This window comes from Mauremys reevesii, linkage group 21, assembly GCF_016161935.1.
Source record: "Mauremys reevesii isolate NIE-2019 linkage group 21, ASM1616193v1, whole genome shotgun sequence".
Taxonomy (NCBI): domain Eukaryota; kingdom Metazoa; phylum Chordata; order Testudines; family Geoemydidae; genus Mauremys; species Mauremys reevesii.
In genome coordinates, this window is record NC_052643.1 from 661,236 (window position 1) to 684,006 (window position 22,771).

General features: G+C 53.3%; 2 long non-coding RNA genes across 3 annotated transcripts in view; one reads left to right on the top strand and one right to left on the bottom strand.

Annotated features, from left to right (window-relative positions):
* Positions 1 to 16,981, bottom strand: part of LOC120387665 — a 29,615-nt gene extending 12,634 nt beyond the window's left edge. Inside the window, exons 1-2 of one of the 2 annotated variants that reach the window (XR_005590286.1) lie at positions 16,481 to 16,981; positions 15,609 to 15,677 (exon numbers count right to left, since the gene is read on the bottom strand). This is a non-coding gene — a long non-coding RNA (uncharacterized LOC120387665). The remainder of the gene's footprint in view (positions 1 to 15,608; positions 15,678 to 16,480) is intronic. The other variant, XR_005590287.1, reaches the window with a different exon arrangement.
* LOC120387666 lies at positions 11,162 to 13,047 on the top strand. The gene is made up of 2 exons (XR_005590288.1): positions 11,162 to 11,346; positions 11,463 to 13,047. It is a non-coding gene; the product is annotated as an uncharacterized LOC120387666 (long non-coding RNA).
* Positions 16,982 to 22,771: the final 5,790 nt, after the last annotated feature.

A 22,771-nucleotide genomic window follows, 5' to 3' on the forward strand; every position in this document is an offset into this window, starting at 1 on the left:
GTTAATTTACTCGTTCTATAATATAGTTAGTGTATATAGTTGAGAGGGGTTAGGGGATTAGCCCCTTCCCCGCACCCGGTACCGGGGCCCATGCCCGGTTCATCGGGCTTCAAACCGTGTTCGGCCTGCCACAAGCCGATGCCAACGGGAGATCCCCACGACTCCTGTCTTAAGTGCCTCGGGGAATCCCATCTCGCTGATAAGTGCGGGATCTGCAAGGCCTTCAAACCGAGGACGAAGAAGGAGCGGGACTTTCGTCTCAAACAGCTCCTGACGGAGGCAGCTCTTACTCCTCCGCCCTTGGCACCGAGCGCTGGACAGTCGGCACCGAGCGCTGGACAGTCTGCACCAGGCAGAAGCGCTTCTTCGGCACCGGATCGCACCGGTACGGTTAAGGCCCCCTGGCACCAACTGTCACCGGCACCGATATCTGCTCACACCGTTCCCTCTCCCCGCGGATTAAGAAACATAAGACTCCTGCTGCTTCCGTGCAACCTGCACCACAGCCGGAGCACCCGCCTAAGTTGGACCGCCCGGCACCGACACCTGCCGTGGCACCGAAAACTTCGGCACCGTCGATTCCGATCCCGCAAGGGCCATAGAGTCCGGTGCCCGAAAGCTCCCGGCGCATACCGTGGTTGAGCTCACTATTCCCTCCATGCCGGAGACATTTTCCATGGCGAGGGAGCTGATCGCGATGACAGAGTCTGCGCTGCCTCAACCCCCGGCACCGCCGGTGAGGGTGATACAATCCATTGGCAAGCCTGCACTGCTGAGGCCATCCTCTGTCGGCATCGCCGAGAGGCATAGATCGCGATCGCGGTCCCACCTGCACTCCCAGTCCCGTCGCCGATCCTGGTCCTGACGCCGCTCGCAGTCCCGGCACCGCTCCCCATCTCGGTACTGGTCGCACTCGCGGCACCGATCAGCGTCCCGTTCGCCGGCCTGGTACTTTCGGCACCGATCCAGCTCCCAGCACCGTTCCCGGCACCGCGACTCTCGCAGCCGCTCCAGACGTCGAGCCTTGAGATCCCAGTCGACCTCCAGGCACCGCTCCGGTCGCAGGTCCTGGTCTCGTTCCCGGTACTGGTACCGATCTCCGGTGCCGCACAGAGAGAGATCGACTAGAGAGGGAGATCATTCCCAAGGCTTCTCTGCCCCTCCTTGGCCATCTCGACACACCTCTGTGTCGTCTCATGTGGACAGTGCTTCCTATGCACAGGACCGTGACTCAGATGTGCTCAGCCGAGTCTTCCAGGAGACCCAGACTCAAGAACAAGGACCTCATCAGTGGTCATTCTGGACACTTTGGGCATATCATCAAGCCCAAGGTGTGCCTCCAGTGCCATCTCGCTCCGTACCATCAGAACACCGGGTACCGGAGGTGACTGTCAGCCGCCCCCCTCCTGCGGGTATGGAGGAAGCTCCCATTCAACCACCAGACTCTCAGATTCCACCAGAGCCTGACGTCGCCCAAGAACAGGAGCCCATGCAGGACCCTCTTGTCCCTGGCCTTTCCTCTTCCTCCTCTCCGGATGAGGCGGTGGAGGGGACATCCTCCTCAGGCCCTCCTCCAATTGACCTGAGGGCGCATAAGGACCTCCTGAGACGCGTGGCCCTGAATATGAATCTTCAGGTGGAGGAGGTCCTGGAGGTAGAGGACCCTGTGGTGGATATTCTGTCAGCTGACGTCCCCACAAGAGTAGCCTTACCATTTATCCGCACGATCCAGGCTAACACTGATACCATCTGGCAGTCTCCAGCCTCTATTCCGCCCACGGCCAGGGGAGTTGAGCGGAAGTACATGGTACCCTCTAAGGGGTACGAGTACTTGTACGTGCACCCTCCTCCCTGCTCCCTCGTCATGCAATCAGTCAACGAGAGGGAGCGCCATGGCCTGCAAGCTGCTGCTCCAAAATCAAAGGAGGTTAGGCGCATGGACTTATTGGGCCGCAAGGTATACTCTGCGGGGGCCCTCCAACTCAGGGTGGCAAACCAGCAAGCCCAGCTTAGCTGCTACAAATATAACACCTGGGCGGCGGTGGGGAAATTCACAGAGTTAGTTCCCCAAGATTCCCGCCAAGAGTTTGCTGCCCTCTTGGAGGAAGGGAAGAAAGTGGCGAGAACTTCTCTTCAGGCCTCCCTGGACGCAGCCGACTCCGGAGCCAGGACTCTGGCTTCAGGAGTCACCATGAGACGCATATCATGGCTTCAGGTGTCAGGCCTCCCACCTGAATTACAACACACCATACAGGACTTGCCCGTTGACGGTCAAGGCCTATTTTTGGAAAAGACTGACCCTCGGCTGCAAAGCCTAAAGGACAACAGGGTCATCATGCGCTCGTTCGGGATGCACACACTGGTGACTCAGTGCAGGTCTTTCCGTCCCCTGCCTCACCGCCCTTACCCCCCGCCTAGGCCGAGACAGGACTTCGGCAGAAGGCGCGGATGAGGCAACCGCAGACGGCAGTCTGGACCCCAAGGAGGTCAAAATCAAGGTCCCTCCAAACCACCCGTGGGACCAAAACCAAACTTTTGAAGGCACGCCCGAGGAGGGCGTACCAGTTGCTTCCCAGGATCCTTTCCCTCCCTTTTACAACCGCCTCTCCTTTTTCCTCCCTGCGTGGACCCAACTAACTTTGGATCGTTGGGTCCTACACACGGTAGAATTTGGGTACTACCTCCAGTTTATTTCGCCCCCCCCTCCACCCTCCATCCTTGTCCCTCTTCAGGGACCCCTCTCACGAGCAATTCCTCTTGCAAGAGGTGCGAACACTCCTCGTTATGGGAGCTATAGAGGAGGTACCAAAGGACTCGAGGGGCAAGGGGTTCTATTCCCGCTATTTCCTAATCCCCAAGGCGAAGGGAGGTCTCAGACCTATCCTAGACCTGCGAGGACTCAACAAGTTCATGATAAAGTTGAATTTCCGCATGGTATCCCTGGGGACCATCATCCCGTCCTTGGATCCCGGAGACTGGTATGCCGCCCTCGATATGAAGGACGCATATTTTCACATTGCCATTTACCCTCCACACAGACGGTACCTCTGGTTTGTGGCCAACCGTCAACATTTCCAGTTTATGGTCCTTCCCTTTGGCCTCTCTACAGCCCCAAGAATGTTCACAAAGTGCATGGCTGTAGTCGCCGCCTCCCTCCATCGCCGTCGGATACACGTCTTTCCATATCTCGATGATTGGCTCATTCGAGGGACCTCCGAGAACCAAGTCACCCGTTGTGTGGGCATCGTCAAGGACCTATTCAAGTGTTTAGGCTTGATGATCGATATAGAGAAATCCACTCTGGTTCCCACACAGAGAATAGAATTCATTGGGGCCATCCTGGACTCCAATCTCGCCAGGGCCAGCTTACCACAGCCTCGGTTTCAGGCAATGGTATCAATTATACAAGGCCTGCAAAACTTCCCGACAACTTCCGCTCGCACATGCATGTTCGTGACCAAACACTCCAGACTGCGGCTCCGTCCCCTTCAAACTTGGCTATCCTTGGTATACGACCCTGACAGAGACAGTCTGGACACAATCGTCACGATCCCCCTGAGCATCCTAGGCTCTCTAGGCTGGTGGTTGACGCCCTCCCTGGTATGTGCAGGGATGCCATTCCATCCGCTTCAGCCGTCAATGACCCTGACAATGGACGCGTCATCTCTAGGCTGGGGTGCCCACCTCAGGCATCTCCACACTCAAGGCCTTTGGTCAGCTCAGGAGCTGGGCTTGCACATCAATGTGTGGGAGCTGAGAGCAGTCCGCCTCGCGTGCCAGGTGTTTCAAGAGCATTTACAAGGCCGTTGTGTCTCAGGGTACGTCTACACTACGGGATTATTCCGAATTTACATAAACCGGTTTAGCAAAACAGATTGTATAAAATCGAGGGCGCGCGGCCACACTAAACACGTTAAATCGGTGGTGTGCGTCCACGGTCCGAGGCTAGCGTCGATTTCTGGAGCGTTGCACTGTGGGTAGCTATTCTGTAGCTATCCCATAGTTCCCGCAGTCTCCCCCACCCCTTGGAATTCTGGGTTGAGTTCCCAGTGCCTGATGGGGCAAAAATCATTGTCGCGGGTGATTCTGGGTACAGCCTCACCCCTCCCTCCCTGAAAGCAGCAGACAACCGTTTCGCGCCTTTTTTGCTTTGTGAACTGTGCAGACGCCATAACACAGCAAGCATGGACCCTGCTCAGCTCAATACTGCAGTCGTGGATGTTTTAAACACCTCGCGCACTCTTGTGCAGTATATGGTGAACCAGGACCTTCAAACCGAGGCGAGGAGGAGGCGGATACGGCAGCGCGGCGATGACAGTGATGAGGATGTAGACACAGAATTCTCTCAAACCGCGGGCCCCTGCGCTTTGGAGATCCTGATGGTAATGGGGCAGATTCTATCCATTGAATGCCGATTTTGGGCCCGGGAAACAAGCACTGACTGGTGGGACCGCATTGTGTTGCAGGTGTGGGACGATTCCCAGTGGCTGCGAAACTTTCGCATGCGTAAGGGCACTTTCATGGAACTTTGTGACTTGCTTATCCCTGCCCTGAAACGCCATAATACCAAGATGAGAGCAGCTCTCACAGTAGAGAAGCGAGTGGCGATAGCCCTGTGGAAGCTTGCAACGCCAGACAGCTACCGGTCAGTCAGGAATCAATTTGGAGTTGGAAAATCTACTGTGGGGGCTGCTGTGATGCAACTAGCCAAAGCAATCACTAAGCTGCTGCTACGAAAGGTTGTGACTCTGGGAAACGTGCAGGCCATAGTGGATGGCTTTGCTGCACTGGGATTCCCTAACTGTGGGGGGGCAATAGATGGAACCCATATCCCTATCTTGACACCGGAGCACCAGGGCACCCAGTACGTAAACCGGAAGGGGTACTTTTCAGTGGTGCTGCAAGCACTGGTGGATCACAAGGGACGTTTCACCAACATCCACGTGGGATGGCCAGGGAGGGTTCATGACGCTCACGTATTCAGAAGCACTACTCTGTTTAAATGGCTGCAGCAAGGGAATTACTTCCCAGACCAGAAAATAACAGTTGGGGATGTTGAAATGCCTGTCGTTATCCTGGGGGACCATGCTGGGGCTCTTTTTCGATTCTCAGGAGACTGCATTGTTACCTGTGCAGATGAGCTGTGCGTGGTCACCTGTGCTGATGAGCTCTCCATGCTGGGGAAGCAGGAAATGAATTTCAAAAGTTCGCGGGGCTTTTCCTGTTTATCTGGCCAGTGCATCAGAGTTCAGAATGCTGTCCAGAGCGGTCACAGTGGTGCACTGTAGGATACCGCCCAGAGGCCAATACCGTCGATTTGCGGCCACACTAACCCTATTCCGATATGTTAATCCCGATATTAGCGCTACTCCTCTCGTCGGGGAGGAGTACAGAAACCGATTTAAAGAGCCATTAAAATCGATATAAGGGGCCTCTTAGTGTGGACAGGTGTGGCGTTAAATCGGTTTAACGCTCCTAAAACCGGTTTAAACGCGTAGTGTAGACCAGGCCTCAGTGTTCATGGACAACACAACGGCCATGTTTTACATAAACAAACAGGGGAGCGCGTTCCTCCCCCCTTTGTCAGGAAGCTATCCAGCTCTGGGACTTCTGCATAGCCCACTCGATAGACCTGGTGGCGTCTTTTCTCCCGGGGGTTCGGAACACTCTGTCAGATCACCTCAGCAGATCCTTCCTGTCTCACGAGTGGTCGATTCTTCCTGATGTTATCCATTCTGTTTTCCAGAAGTGGGGCTTTCCCCGCATAGACCTCTTCGCCTCCCGCGAGAACAGGAAATGCCAGACCTTCTGCTCCTTCCAAGGTCTCTCCCCGGGCTCGATCTCAGATGCATTTTTGCTGCCATGGATGACCCATCTGCTTTACGCCTTCCCACCGTTCCCGCTGGTTCACAGGGTCCTGCTCAAGCTCCGCAGGGACAGAGCCCACCTGATCATGATCGCTCCAGAGTGGCCGAGGCAGCACTGGTACACCATGTTGCTCGACCTGTCGATAGCCAACCCAATCCCCCTACCTCTTTACCCGGACCTTATAACTCAGGACCATGGCAGACTTCACCACCCAGACCTGCAGTCTCTTCACCTCACAGCATGGTTGCTGCGTGATTAAGCCAGTCCGAGTTACGCCTCGGTGCAACAAGTGCTCCTGGGTAGTAGGAAACCTTCCATTAGGTTAACATATCTGGCTAAGTGGAAGCGTTTCTCCTGCTGGTGCGACCAACATGATGTTATTCCCACCGAGGTATCGGTCCCTACCATCTTGGACTACCTCTGGTCCCTCAAACAGCAGGGCCTAGCGGTATCATCATTGAGGGTACACTTGGCGGCCATCTCTACCTTCCACCCAGGGGAGAGTGGACGCTCCGTATTCTCTCACCCTATGGTTTCTAGGTTCCTCAAGGGCTTGGAGCGTTTATACCCCCAAGTACGCCACCCCGCCCCAACTTGGGACCTCAACCTAGTTCTAACCAAACTTATGACTGCCCCTTTCGAGCCGCTAGTGACCTGCTCGCTGCTGTTCCTGTCCTGGAAGACAGCTTTCATCGTAGCCATTACATCGGCGAGACGAGTTTCTGAGCTTTGGGCTCTCACGGTGGACCCACCATATACCGTGTTTCACAAGGACAAGGTACAGCTGCGACCACATCCGGCCTTCCTACCTAAAGTGGTATCGGCCTTTCATATCAACCAGGATATCTTCCTTCCGGTCTTCTTCCCGAAGCCACACTCATCACACTGGGAGCAACAACTGCACTCCCTAGACGTCCGTAAGGCGCTCGCATTTTATATCGAGCGAACAAAGCCCTTTCGTAAAACACCCCAACTCTTCGTTGCGGTGGCAGACCAAATGAAGGGCCTACCTGTCTCCTCCCAGAGGATTTCATCTTGGGTGACATCGTGCATCCGCACCTGCTATGACATGGCTCATGTTCCGATGAGCCACCTTACCGCACATTCCACCAGGGCTCAGGCTTCATCTGCCGCCTTCCTGGCTCATGTACCCATCCAGGAGATATGTTGGGCAGCTACCTGGTCCTCGGTCCACACCTTTGCCTCACATTACGCATTGGTTCAACAGTCTAGAGATGATGCAGCATTTGGCTCAGCTGTTTTGCATTCTACAACATCTCACTCTGACCCCACCGCCTAGGTAAGGCTTGGGAATCACCTAATTGGAATCGATATGAGCAAGCACTCGAAGAAGAAAAGACGGTTACTCACCTTTGTAACTGTTGTTCTTCAAGATGTGTTGCTCATATCCATTCCAAACCCGCCCTCCTTCCCCTCTGTCGGAGTAGCCGGCAAGAAGGAACTGAAGGGCCGTTGGGTCGGCAGGGGTATATATCCTGCGCCATGGCGGCGCCACTCTAGGGGGCGACCCAGCCGACCCACCCAGTGTTGCTAGGGTAAAAATCTTCCGACGAACGTGCACGCGGCGCGCGCACACCTAATTGGAATGGATATGAGCAACACATCTCGAAGAACAACAGTTACAAAGGTGAGTAACCGTCTTATGTGTAGAAACTGGAAAGGATCCAGAGGTAAGCGACAGAGATGATCAAAAGGATGGAATGTAAGCCATATGAGCCAAGGCTGAAGGAACTGGGTTTGTTTAATTTGGAAAAGAAGAGATTGAGGGACATGATAGTGGTCTTCAAATACTTGAAAGGCTGCCATAAAAAAGATGGAGAAAAATTGTTCTCTCTTGCCACAGAGGCAGGACAAGAGGTAATGGGTGCTAACTACAGCATAGCAGATTTAGATTAAATCTCAGTGTTAGGGCCTTATTCCTTCACCCGCTCACTTCCCTGGGCCTTCTTGCATGAACAGAGAGCAGCAATACCCGAAGTCCGAAGGTGCAAACAATTCGATGTTTATTGGGATGAACTTCCAGCAAGCAATGATTCCAGTTTCCTTCCTCAGTGTCCCCCTTCCCAGCTCTGACGCCACAGAGCCTTGCCTGTGTCCCTGTCCTTGTTCCCATCCCCTGTTCCCATTTCCCTCCCTTAGCAAAACATGATCCCAATTCCCCCACCTCCAGTCCCTGTTCCCATTCTCCCCCTTACTTCCTGATTGACTGCAGACTATATAGTAAAACTTGAGTTCTGTTTAGCTATGCCTTAGCCAATCATTTTACGAGAGGGGTAGCCGTGTTAGTCTGGATCTGTAAAAGCAGCAAAGAGTCCTGTGGCACCTTACAGACTAACAGATGTTTTGGAGCATGAGCTTTCGTGGGTGAATACCCACTTCATCAGATGCATCCCACGAAAGCTCATGCTCCAAAACATCTGTTAGTCTGTAAGGTGCCACAGGACTCTTTGCTGCTTTTACAATTATTTTACTGAAATTTAACTAACCAATCCTAACATAGTGTAACATGATTATCTAACCAATTATATCCCACCACCTTCATTGGTTTACACCCAACAAAATTAATTATACAGCAGACAGAAACAATCACAGAACCAGACAGAGATTATACAGACAAACTATAGGGAAGTGGAGACTACAGTGATAGAACAATTCAGAAATGAGGATTTCACATCCCAGCTATTGATAAGTGAGTTCTTGCCAGACAGGATGCTATCAAACTAAGTTTCCTTTCACATCTTCTAGGCTCTTCCCTTTCTCTGGAGGTGATAGATCGGATCACCTTTCTAACAGCCCAGTAGCACCTTATTTCAGTATGACTGGTTTGGGATGTAAGGATGTGACCATACACTTCCCAGCTTATGGCTGCCCCTGCTGCTTAGCTGAAGGCCTCAGCCTAAGAACAAGGCCTCAGACTGTCACAGTGAGAAAAGACCCTTACACTGGCAGATGGTGATTTTGATTCTTTCTTTTATACCTCTATAACTAGCTAAGTGATAAGAATACACCTACATTCTTAAAGTATAGGCCTTTGCACACAGGCCTGAATATCTATATCCTAACACTCAGGAAAATCTTTCTAAACTGTAAGAACAGGCGGCCAATGGAACAGACTCCTCGGGAGATCGTGGAAGCTCCTTCACTGGAGGTTTTCAAATGGAGGCTGGATAGTCACCTGCCTTGGATGGTTTAGAACCACAAATCCTGCATCTGGGCAGGGGGTTAGAGTAGATGGCCCTTGTGGTCCCTTCCAACTTTAGGGGTCTATGATTCCTCCTGGCTGCAGCGTGCATGAGTGATGAGATCGTCCTCAACTCATGCCAGTAAAAGCTGTGTACCACACCACAGCGTCACATATTCCACATGGATACAGTGTGTGAGCGTGTGTGTGTATGAGTGTGGTGAGACCAGAGGTTCAGCGCCATGCGAGGGGGGATGTGTGAACTGACAACCACTAAGCGAAGGATTTGACTCACAAAGAGGCTGCAGCGCCTTCACTTTCTCACAGTGTCTGATTCAGTTGCTTGTTTCTGACACTGGTGAGGAATCACCTCAGGGGGATTGTTGCTAGTTTACAACAAGCTAGGGCACTCGGGGGGCTGGACCCCCTTACTCCTTTTAGGGGCTATTCAGGCCCCCCTACTTTTCCCTCTTCAAACCCTCAAGGCCTTGCCTAATTCCCACCCGGGGCCAAGCAGCAAGAGAGAGACAGCCTGGCTCCGATCACCCCAGAGAGAGCCTGCCCCAACCGGAAAGCAGCTCCCTTCGCTCCATACATTCCTGCCTTTATTGCTGTCTAATGCCAACACAAGCAGCAAAACAACTTGGCACCAGCCCTCCCCCGGGTAAGTGGTGTTTTAAAAATACATAGGCTCAGGGTTGGGCTGCCAGAGCTGAGGGGAGGAAAAGGAGGGGCAGGAGAAGGGCTGGCAGAGAAGGAGGGGGCGGTAGGTGGAAAGAGGAGGGATGAATGCAGCTGGTGGTGCACGTGGCTGGGGAACAGAAGAGACTCGGAAGATGCACTGAAATAAATAAAAACAACACAAGTTTGGCGCTATCCCGACACTGTTCAGCTCGGAGATCCCTGCCCTGCATGAGGGGCACCACCCCAGGAGCCATGTGTGCAGCTCAGGTACAAGACTGAAGAAAGATCAGGTGAGGCCACGTAGCCTGAGGGAGTGGGGAGCTGCTGTGCAGGCAGGACAGCAGTTCCTGTGAACTTTTTCTTGTCTCCGTTCTCTGCCCCGGAAGGTCAGAGGAGAGTTGTTGGAGTGACCCACTGGCCTCCTCTTCCCTGTCACAGCCACGGGAAGGTGCATTTCCACTAGCACTCATTTGGATTTATCAGTGATAAACGGTGCTGGCTCAACAGCCCTGGAGACACAAGTCTGCTCCGCAGGCAGTGACAGCCCAGGCAGCAGCCCAGCTCTGCGGGTGAGAGGAGTGGTCAGTATTCATGGCACATGTGAGCTGCTGAGAGTGCCAATTAGAGGGGCTGACTCATGATTTTTGATCTCTTGAGGTTGGCAGTAGTGAGCCATCCAGAACCACAGCAGGAGCAGTTGCCCAACAGAGAGCCAGAGCCAGTGGGCGCAGCCAGGTGGCAGCAGGGAGCGGGTAGGGAGATCCTTGCTGGACCAGCTGAGCTGCAGGCCAGCCTGTGTCCCCCCAGGCTGGGATTGCAGAGCAGAGGAGCCTGGCCGGGCAGGCATGGTGCTGAGCCAGCTGCAGAGAGGTAACAGAGCTTGGTCTCCTGCACAGCAGCATCAGACTCTGATCTTCCTGTTTCCTCCCCCATGAAGGCAGTTGAGGAACAGGGAGGCACAGTGTCAGGGGAAGACAGGCCTGGAATGGGAAGAGATGGGGAATGGGGAAGGAGAAATAGAAGTGTTTGGGCAGCAGGATACTTTGAGCCTTATGCACCATGGGGATATCAGAAGGAACTTGCACTGCTGGGGGAGCACAGTGGTATGTACGGGGGTGGCAAAGCTCTTTGGCGTCACTGTCACGTCTGCCTGATGCATCCAAGGACAGATGCACTGAGCGTCGCTGGGCACTTCCTTCCAAGAACACACAGAGCTGGCTGGGTTTTTTAAATAGCAATTTCCTTATAATGAATCACAAGGACAGTGACACCTGTCTCGGGGGCGGTTCTGAAGGGGCTGGCAATGATTAGGTGCTTCCTCGAGGTGGTTTCATAATGGAATTGGACCAGGACTGTATTTATTTTGTTCAAGGATACTTTGGGTCTTAAGATAGGAGGTTCCTTAGCAACATGTTTGTCTTTCACAGGTATGGCAGTATGAACAGCTGTGGCTGTATTTGCTGCACATGTAATGATTTCAACTGACACACACAGGGAACTTGTCTACACAGTGAGGATTTAGCCTTTCTCTGCTGTAATCAGCACCACGCCGCTGATGTCAATGGAGCCACCATGAAGAGCTGGCTCGGAGAGTAAGAACAGGATATTTTTGTAATTGAACAACTCTTTGTCTAGCAGCTTTCTGTGTGGTAATCAGCTGGTGGGAAAGTGAATGGGAAATGCACACTGTACACACATGTTCCTACAGAGTCACAGGGCAAGATGGACAACGGTTCCGGGAGTTTTAGAAGGAGAAAAGGAAAGGCACCAAGAAATCCCTTCAGAGGCCTGGGAGGCTATAACGGAACCATTGTGAAACAGCTGCCAGGAGAATGCCAACAGAAAATGTGGATTAGCTATTTTCACAATGTAGACACAGGAAGCACAAGGAAAAGCTGGAGGGAAGGCAGGCGAGTAACAAGCCATCTCCATTTCTTCTGGAAGTGTCCCAAACTGAGGGACGGATTTGCTGATGTCTCAGCATTGCTGCAAGAATCCCCCAGTCCTTGTTCTGCAGTCAGGGGAATGCCCGCATTTTAATGAAATGATACCTGCTAGGACAGCTGCAATGGCTGCCGATAGGAGCATTTCACTGCTAGGGCTGCAAGGCCACAGTGCACGTCACAAGGGTAACAGGCTTAAGAGACATAAAGACTTAGGGACAGCGATGCAAGGTGCTCGATTCGAGCTGTCCCTGGCCAGTGGAGCGTTCCCCTGGCAGGGGGATGGATTCAGCTGGCAGAAAGTCGGGTATTGTGCCAAGTGTATGGAGCATGTTGAGGGAAAGAGGGCAGAGTGGGGTGGGCCACAGCACTGCTCCACACCGGTTCTCTGATAAGAACAGCCACACTGGCTCAGACCAATGGGCCATCTAGCCCAGTAGCCTGTCTACAACAGTGGCCAGTACCAGGGCTGCTTCTCTGAAGTGTCCCTGTGGGCACCCCACTTCAGGTGCACGTGTGCCCCACTCAACTCTGAGCAGAGATTTTCCTTAGCAATGTCTGTTCAGACCACGCATGCTCCCTGCACACCCTCGTGCCCTGCACTGGGGCGAGATGGGGCTGTGTGGGCAAACTGCTCAGTGGACAGAACAGAGCAATTCTGGAGAGATCCACCCTGTCGTCCCCTCCCACCTTCTGGCAGTTGGAGGCTTAGGGTTGCCCCGAGCATGGAGTTAGGTCCCTGAGCATCTTGGGTAATAGCCATTGATGGTCCTACCCTCCAGGAACTTCTTCAGTTCTTTTTGAACCCAGTTGTCACAACATCCCATGGCAATGAATTCCACAGGCATTGTGTAGCACTTGCTGGCATAGGCAAGAACAGGACATGTTAGTGCTGAGGCCAGCTGCATTGCAGCTTGAGAATCAAGGAGCTGTAACCAACCCTGCTCCATTCCCTGCTGCCTGGCACAGGAGAGATTCTAGCGTGTGCTGTTTCTGTCAGGTTCCCACTGAGCTGAGGAGTAATGGTGCAAGTGGGATGGACTAAATAAAAGTAAATTATTGCTAAAACTTTTTGAATAGCATGGAAACTCACTGCACACCAGCAGTGCCTCAGTTCGGCATGGTTCCCTGCTCGTATGCAGATAGCTGATGTCTTGTTCTTACTGACCATGTAAGAAAATGATCCAAACTGGCAACAATTCTGTTTACCATAAATTAAAAACCCAAGTAAGTGAAATAGGATTCTGTTCCTGTGAGTATGTAACAGCTGGCCCAGGGAGTAGGCCGGGAGCCTGACGTTGATTGATTTTTAAAGCCCTGTTCAAATAAACTTTGAAAGGTTTTGCACAATTTATTTTCCGTTATTATTTCATAAATTCTGATCACCATGATTTGGTATGTGGTCAAATAACAGAGACAGTGATTTGTCTCACACACACAGCAGAGTGGCAACATGCAGGGATGGACTTGGCTATAAGGAACTATCTGGAATTTATCATTTCTGGTTGGCACATCTGCTAGTTAACACCCATGTCACTTGTCTTGCCACAGAGTTGTTTCAAAACTTGCTATACGGTCCCCTCTGGTGAATTTATGTCACTTTTCCATGGGCTCATTGCTCAAGTCCAGATCCTGCATCTGTTACAGCAGATGCCTCATCTCCCTTCCTGTGAGACTGTAGTTCCTGACAGTGAGATTCAAAGCTCAGTGAGCCTTGTACCCAAGGCTTGGGTCGTTTTGTTAAGACTGATAACATCTGATGACAGTCCAGCAGCAAGTCTGCTACTTACATTGAAACCTTTCTGCTGACCAGCAGGGGGCACAGGCCATCTTCCTTCTGCCAGTCTGGGCTTGTTCTCCAGAGTAGTTCCTTGGTGTCTGGGCTGAAAAGAAGCAGCACCTCCCAAGCCAACTGGGGACATGGGACAGGTGTCCTAGGCTGCAGGGGCCTAGTGTGCCAATGGCAGGGAGGTGAAGCCTGTCTACCCGGGAGAGGTGCTTGGATCCTGCGGTAAGCGGTTTACTGCAGTTTAGCAGAAGGTGCCTAGGAGCAGGTTTGTGCTGCACTGAAATGAGCTTCTCAAACGGGAATCAGAGCATCTGGGGGCAGGGCCCAGGGGTGGGGGGTTTGCACTTGTCTGTGTGGACAAGCCCCTGCCTCACCTTGAGGAGCTCAGGCCCAAGCCAGAAATGACCCATCCACATCTGCAAGAGCCACTAACCTCATGGGGGAGGGGCTTGCTTGCTTCCTTCATTCCTTTCTCTCTCTCTTTCCTTCTCCACCACTAGAAGTAGGGAGAAGAGCCATGGTGGCAGCGGCTGCTCCTGCACCCTAGTGTGGCTCACAGCCCTGCCAGCAGGGGGCAGCAGCTGCATTTCTGCTCCTTGCCCCTGCAGGGAGACAGGCAAAGAGCCAGCGGAGAGCAGGGACAGTGCTGTGCATAGCTTGCTGGGGTAATGGGGGGCTGGGGCTGGGATGCTGCGTCCTGCAGGGGCACCCACAAGGCCTGTGCATCCCTGCAAACGTCTGGGCGTAGTGGTGCCCTTTACGTAAATTGGAGGGGGGAAAAATAGCAAAAATTGAAAAAAAAAAAACCCCAACAACAACAACAAAAACCTGTATTAAGTCACTTCCAGCTCCTTTCTGGGGCCAGGTGTTGGCCATTCCCAGAGCCCTTATTAGGTCCATGAAAATGTGCTCAACCAAAATCCATTCAGGGAAAATCCTTAATCCAAACATGTCACAGCTTCCAAAGCAGGTCTGAAGGAGCGGCAGGGTGGGCAATGGGAGGCTGGCAGTGACACAGGGCAGAGACTGGGCTGTAACCACTGGAATTCCATGCTTTTAAGCTGGATTTGTTTTAAATGGCATTTTATCTTTGGATTTGCAGGCTTCCCAAAGGCTAGTAGTTGTTACTGGTATTTTTTATGTCTTAAACTGCAACATTGTTATAAGGCGTTTTCCCCCAAAAAAGATTAGTGTTATGTTTATTCAACCTTAACTGCAGCTGAACAAACTTATTTTTCTGGGAATTATTATTATTAGGGTGAAAATTAAAACAGTTTACTTGTTATTGCAATTATGTGATCTAATTTATTTTTCTTTCTCCTCTTTTGACATTCTTTGTTTTACAATTCTAGAGCTGCTCTAACGAGCTAACAATAAGCAATAGCTCAGCAACGCATTGCATGGGCAGAAGTTGCCAGAGAACACACCCAAATTATAATGAATTTACAGTGCAGCCAAGTGTGCTGGGCACGATTCTGGAATAAAGGCCCTGCCCAGCACAGCTTACAATCGATTCAGACAAACAAACCTACCAAAATATTGTTTATAAGCATAATACTTAATAATTAACATCTTCTGCAACACACAAGCCCCTAGGTGGTATCCTCCTTTTACAGACGGGGACACCGAGGCAGAGGAGAGACGGGGTTTGCTTAAGGCATCCCTGTTAAGGCTGAAGATGCAGAAACCTAGAATTTTTATGCAAATAATTTACTGTCCTTATCTGCACATTTGATGAAGATTAATTAGTAACCCTTGCAGCAGGTGCCAGCAGCAGCAGCAAGGGCCAGGGTCTGTGGGTCCTGTCCTACAGTAAATTAAACAACGATCAGTTTCCCCCCACCCCTCCCACTCCCTCTTCGAGCTGCAATTCTACTTCTACTTCTGGCTCTGGGAGATTAAAATAAATCAGTCCTTCCAGGTCACCTGTGCAGGTGGTACTCCACTTCTCTCATCGCCAGTGCTCAGAGGCTTTGGGGACGTGGAACAAGAGGATCTTTTTATTTGGGGGTCAAAAGAACCATGAAAACCCAGTATAAAAAAAATGAACAACCCAAATCAACCCACCCTCTTGTCCCCAATGAGAGCTGTCCCGCTCCCGGAGAGTCAGAACCCAGCTCACCTATTGGTTGACTTAGTCTTAGTGGTAGCCAAGGGCATCCGAGAGTGGCCCTCCTCTGCTGGTCATCTCCTGTTCAGAGAAAGAACCACTTGCTCAAATGAACCCAGATCTTACACTTCCCAACCCCCCCCTTCCCCCCCCCTCCATGGAGGCGTAGCACATTTCAAGACACTCTGAGTCAACATGTGCATTCAGAACAGGCACCTTTAAACCGCGGGCTGCTCAGCTCGTGTTAGAGCACAGCTGACCCTACTGGTTTTCAGTTTTACCCTGGCGATACCAGCCCAGCCCCACAGATTCCACCAGAAAAGGTATGTTGTCCCCAAGCAGGTAAAACCACAACCAAACCCGCCCATCCTTCTCCTGAGCCTTAGCTTTGTCACCCAGCCAAAGTCCAGCTCTCAACGTCGCCCCTCAGCCAGGGCACATTCTGCACAATTCCCCTGTCCTTTCACAAGCACGGAACTGATGATAATCTATCATCACGTTTATGCATCAAATCTTAACCCAATTCCAGCCAGAGCAGCAGAACCCAGTAGATAGGCCGTGGGCTAAATCACATTATAATCCAGAGGGCTGGAATCCTTTGGTCTCGTTTTGGCTGCGGGGTAGAGAGGGTGGCCGCTCGCGGGATCCCCAAATCCCGGACATTCTGGTACTTCTGGAATTGTGTGTCCCCCCACCCCCGCTCATGTGACCTCACATGCTGAGGCCCCACCCCTGCCCCTTCCCTGAGGCTCCGCCCCCACTCGCTCCATCCCCCCCCTCCCGGGGCAGGGGTTTGGGATGTTGGGAGGGTGTGGGATGTGGGCTCTGGGAGGGAATTTGGGTGTGGGAGGGGGTTCGGGGTGCTGGGTCCCAGCAGCACTCACTGTGGCTCCTAGGAAGCAGCTGCCAGGCTGCAGGCGCTACCCCCGCAGCTCCCATTAGTTGCGATCCCTGGCCAATGGGAGCTACAGAGCCGGCAATAGGGGCGGGAGCGTACCTGGCCACCCCAGCACCTAGGGGCCGCACAGACCTGGTGGCAGCTTCCAGGAGCTGCGTGGAGCTAGGGTAGGCCAAGAGCCTGCCTTAGCCCCGGGCCCCTGCTGCACCGCCGACCAGATTTTAACGGCCAAAAACCCTTGCTGGTGGCTGGTGCCATGCAGGTCAGACTGGCCTTCGGGCCGTAACCCTAGGACTCTAACTGAAGCTGGCCACAGCTGGCTTGTCCCCTTCTCTCCAGCAGAGGGAGCCGAGAGCACCACCTAATCTATTTACTAAGGCGACCCACCAACTGCATTTTATCTTTTTAGTGACAGGGTCCAAATTCATGGGTGGGGGAACCCAGCCTGGTGCAGAGGGGAGGCCGCGATGGGGGGTTGGGGAGTGAGCCACCCTGCAGCAGCGGGCACCTGTCCTGGGGCTGAGCCTGGTTCCCCACTCCGGGCATTGTGACCTGGCGCATGATGTCGCAGGGCCACTGAGGTTTGGCCTGGCTACCCCAAACTTGAGTGAGTGGTGTTAATTTGCAACCAGGCTCATAGGATCACAGCACCACTGTGTCCGAGCCGGCCTCCGTGATGACAGAGGGTCGGCCAAGATGACATTGAGTGGTGCCAGGCCCTTGTGTGAACACCCGGAGCAGGAGCCAGGCTCAGGAGCTGTAGCTGCAGGATGAGTGTGAGGTGGGTTCACTCTCCAACCCACACCCCTGGGCTTCCCTGCCGCACTGGGCCTGCAACTGCAACACATCTCAAACTGTACCTGACCCATTGGTGGCTCAGAACCCACTGTTTGCACAGCCCTGCTCTAGATCTCTGAGCCCTGGGCCTGGGGCATCACTGAGTTTGCATAAGAGACAGAAAGTGTCCAGATGACCACAGTGTAAGCCTGACACAGCTGAAGCATGGTCTGATTATAGGAACAAAGGAATTGCCAGAGCATAGAATCATAGAATATCAGGGTTGGAAGGGACCTCAGGAGGTCATCTAGTCCAACCCCCTGCTCAAAGCAGGACCAATCCCCAACTAAATCATCCCAGCCAGGGCTTTATCAAGCCTGACCTTAAAAACCTCTAAGGAAGGAGATTCCACCACCTCCCTAGGGAACCCATTCCAGTGCTTCACCACCCTCCTAATGAAATAGTTTTTCCTAATATCCAACCTAGACCTCCCCCACTGCAACTTGAGACCATTGCTCCTTGTTCTATCTTGTGGTACCACTGAGAACAGCCGAGCTCCATCCTCTCTGGAACCCCCCTTCAGGTAGTTGAAGGCTGCTATCAAATCCCCCCCTCACGTTTCTCTTCTGCAGACTAAATAAGCCCAGTTCCCTCAGCCTCCCCTCATAAGTTATGTGCCCCAGCCCCTGAATCATTTTCGTTGCCCTCCGCTGGATTCTCTCCAATATGTCCAAATCCTTTTTGTAGTGGGGGCCCCAAAACTGGACACAATACTCCAGATGTGGCCTCACCAGTGCCGAATAGAGGGGAATAATCACTTCCCTCAATCTGCTGGCAGTGCTCCTAATAATGCAGCTCAATATGCCATTAGCCTTCTTGGCAACAAGGGCACACTGTTGACTCATATCCAGCTTCTCATCCACTGTAACCCCTAGGTCCTTTTCTGCAGAACTGCCACTTAGCCAGTCGGTCCCCAGCCTGTAGCAGTGCATGGGATTCTTCCTTACTAATTGCAGGACTCTGCACTTGTCCTTGTTGAACTTCATCAGATTTCTTTTGGCCCAATCCTCCAATTTGTCTAGGTCACTCTGGACCCTATCCCTTACCCTCTCCCCCCAGCTTAGTGTCATCTGCAAACCTGCTGAGGGTGCAATTCATCCCATCATCCAGATCATTAATGAAGATGTTGAACAAAATTGGTCCCAGAACCGACCCCTGGGGCACTCCGTTTGATACCGGCTGCCAACTAGACATCAAGCCGTTGATCACTAACCATTGAGCCTGACGATCTAGCCAGCTTTCTATCCACCTTATAGTCCATTCATCCAGCCCATACTTTTTTAACTTGCTGGCAAGAATACTGTGGGAGGCCACATCAAAAGCTTTGCTAAAGTCCAGGTATATCACGTCCACCACTTTCCCCATATCCACAGAGCCAGTTATCTCATCATAGAAGGCAATCAGGTTGGTCAGGCATGACTTGCCCTTGGGGAATCCATGTTGACTGTTCCTGATCCCCTTCCTCTCCTCCAAATGCTTCAAATTGGATTCCTTGAGGACCTGCTTCATGATTTTTCCAGGAACTGAGGTGAGGCTGACCAGTCTCTAGTGCTCGGGATTCTCCTTCCCTTTTTTAAAGATGGGCACTATATTTGCTTTTTTCCAATCGTTTGGGACCTCCCCCAGTCGCCACAAGTTTTCAAAGATAATGGCCAATGGCTCTGCAATCACATCAGCCAACTCCCTTAGCACCCTCAGATGCAGCGCATTCAGCCCCATGAACTTGTGCTCGTCCAGCTTTTCTAACTAATCCTTAACCTGTTCTTTCACCACTGAGGGCTGCTCACTTCCTCCCCATACTGTGCTGCCCAGTGCAGCAGTCTGGGACCTGACCTTGTCTGTGATGACTGAGACAAAACAAGCATTGAGTACATTAGCTTTTTTCACATCATCTGTCACTAGGCTGCCTCCCTCATTCAGTCAGGGGTGGCTCTAGGCATTTTGCCGCCCCAAGCACGGCAGGCAGGCTGCCTTTGGCGGCTTGCCTGCAGGAGGTCCCCAGTCCTGCGAATTCGGCGGCAGCCTGTGGGAGGTCCGCCGAAGCCACGGGACCAGCGGACCCTCCGTAGGCATGCCGCCAAAGGCAACCTGCCTGCTGCCCTCGCGGCGACCGGCAGAGCGCCCCCCGCGGCTTGCCGCCCCAGGCACCCGCTTGGCGTGCTGGGGCCTGGAGCTGCCCCTGCATTCAGTAAGGGTCCCACACTTTCCCTGACCCTCTTCTTGTTACTAACATACCTGTGGAAAGGAGACCAGACCCATCAAAGTCCAGTGTCCCATCTGTGTTGGTGACCAGCACCAGATGCCTTAGAGGAAGGGACCCTTTGTCATGGAGCCACATTATCTGATCTATGCCCCAGCCTGTGAGCAGTCCCTTGGGAGTGAACTCGTCAGTGTACCAAGCCCCAAGGACCCACACCGTTCCAGAGGGGCAGGCCCATGGCCTCCAAGACTCTGAGGCCTTCAGGCCCCAGCGATCCCTGTCTCTCCTTGTGGCTCCTGCAGCAAATTCAGCCGAGCTAGACTCCTGCGGGAGGCTTGTCCTGGGCTGGGCCTCTTCAGGGTGCAAGGCTCTCAGGGGGTATTTGCAGTGACGCCAAGGGAACCATTTATTAGTCCTCTGGCTACTGGCCCTGCAAGTCCTTAGGGTAGCACAGAGAAGGCTAAGCCATGCTCCAGCCAGTGCAATTAGCCAGCCAAGTTGTGGCCTCCACTTTGGTCTCTGTCAGTCCCAGAGTGTGTCTATGTCTCTGCGAAATCCAGCTCTTAACCCAGCCACCTGACACCTGCCCCCTTTGTTCTCCAGCCGGGGCCTTTGACCTGCTTCCCTCCTGAGAGTTGCGGGAAAATCTCCTTCCTCTTGGTTGGTAGTTGCTAGGTGTGATTGTTCTGGCCTTCGGAGCTCCCACTGTCTTTCTGTTTCAACCATTGAGTCGGGTTGGTTTCAGCCAGTCCTTCGTGACTCATTCAGTCCGCCCCAGACAGCCACGGGCCCCCTGCTCTGCCCCAAGAGCATCTTTTTAATCCCTCACACGCCGTGCATAACACAAAACACAGTGGGGGAAACTGAGGCAGGCAGAGGACTCATAAACGTATTATCAAAATTCCCACTTTGTCACACCCTTGTAACTCACCAAGGGGAAGTTCGTCCTAGCCCCTGTCAGTTTGGGCTGAGTAATGTGCAAAGCAGGAAGTGTTACCTCCCTTACCGACACAAACCCGCACAATCCCTGCACCCCACCCACTCCAGGCCAGGGATTAAACACACAAACCTCATTTTGGCCTTGTCTAGACTAGGGAAAAAGGCACCTTTTCCAATGACTTTGCTCACTCAGTTGAGCTGCCCCCTCCGCTTAACACCAACCCAGACACAGGTAATTCAGTGGGCAGAGGCACCTTTTTCCAAGGCTAGACGAGGGAGTTCCATCCTGAGCCTGCCCAGCGGGGCACCATCCTCCTGCTGGGATCAGACAGGTTTGCAGCTGCCACCCTGTTGCAGGTTCTCTCGTGCTGAGAGCACTTTTCCCGTGCTGGCTGCTGCAGCAGTTTCTCTTTGGACTGTGTAGGGCAGAGCCTGCTGTGGACTTGTTGCTACCAGCTCATAGCTGACCCCCAGCACCTCTCTAGGCTCATGGCAGGTAACTGATGACTCCTCGAGGTGCTATGCTGGTCTGGATGGGGGTCTGTGACTGGGTTCTCGGCCCAAGGTGCTGGCTGCTGCTTGACTAGGGCTGGGAGTGGGGTCTGGGTGCTTGTGGACAGCAGCTGGAGGAGGCTCTGCCTAGGTACTAGCCCCTAGCTGGGTGCCTGGCTCTGGGGTTGAAGTTCCCTCCCTCAAAGCTCCCCATGGCCCCGGCTGGCTCTTGACTGACTCAGGGAGGAGGCAGCACTCGCACCTGATGCCCTGGGTTTCCCTTGGAGGCCCCCATTTCAAGTACTGAAGCATCAGGACTTGCTTGCGAGAAAACACGACTTCTGGCTGAGATGGAGGGGCTGGGGCAGGGATTGAGCTGGTGCTGCGAGGCTGTCACCTTGCACCAGTCATTCACCTGGGAGTCCTGGCAAAGCGCGGGAGGGAACACGCTGGGTCCCCACCACAGTGCTCAGAGGCAGCCCCGATTCACTGCAAGCAGCACACGGAGGAAGCAATAATGTGGCTATTCTCCTCTGCGGCTTTGTGCTCTGTCCGTTACCTGGGAATCCCCAGCTCTGAGCGCAGCTAAGTGGTCTTTGATGGCGCTGGAATAGCCCCAGCATGAGGAGCTGACTGTCCTGCAGCGACCACATCCAACAGCAACACCGGATACATCCCCTAAATGCAGCCTCTCGCCTGGCTTGTAAAGCAGCAGCAGGACCCACGGAACGAAGACAGGGCTCAGTTGGCTTTTCCGCTCCCAGCAAGGGGCAAGACCGCTGGATCAATGTGTAGAGTGTGGGGGCTGAGAGCCATTGGATCAAACTGTAAACCTTGGACATGATGGAAACCACTTCCAGCCAGGGGGTGTGGCAACGCTCCCAGCACCCCTAGTTCCAGCTCCTATGGCGAGGGGCCATTGCTGGGCCGAGTGGAGCCTGGCTTGCCAGCCTAGAGCAGACGGGCCCTGGGGGAGAAGCTCGCAGCTCTTCAAGAGCCCACTAGATGGCAAACGTGTAACAGCTTCGCCTCCCTCTCTCTGCGCCCCGGAGAGAGCAGGCCCCTGTTTGAATGCCAAGGAGCAGGCTGGAGGTTCAGCCTGGGGCCGGCTGTAGCTCCATCGCAATCATTTACATTTCCTGCGCCTTTGTATAACATCAATACCGGAGAGTGTACAAACCGCTGAGCTGTTTACAAACGCGCTGCTCTTCCGAAATCAACAGTGGTTCCCGAATTAGCATCCTCCAGCTGGGCTCACACGCCCGGGGACCTGGTGCTGCAGAAGGGAGGAGACGAGTGAACACGCAGGGGCATTTTTGGCTTCACCCCAATGAATCACCCCCAGGTTCATACAGGCTAAGGAGGCAGAGAATGGAATTGGGGTGGGGGGCAGGGGCTTGACAGGGTAACTCATTTCCAATGGCAAAATGTGCTGAGCCACCAAAGCAGAGCAGCTGGGGGCTCTGTCCCACCATGGGCTCTGCCAGGGCTTGTGTGTGCTGAAGTACTGGGGCACTGTCTGCATCGCCCTGTTCTGACCTTCCCACATGCAGACATCCCATGGGCAGCCTGTCACGCCCATGGCAGCAGGGTGCACTGTATGAGCCCAGGGGAGGCGTGCTCACGGGGGCAGAGGTGGGCAGTGGGTTCGCCAGTGCTGGGCACCCCACCAGCCTGTCCCCATTTGTGGGCACGTAAAAGCATTCAACAGCTGCCAGAGTGACACCACTGCCTGATGAGCCCCCTCCCCTATTTGTTGCTAATCACCTTTCCTGCTTCCCTCACTTAACGTATTCTGCGAGTTCTGGA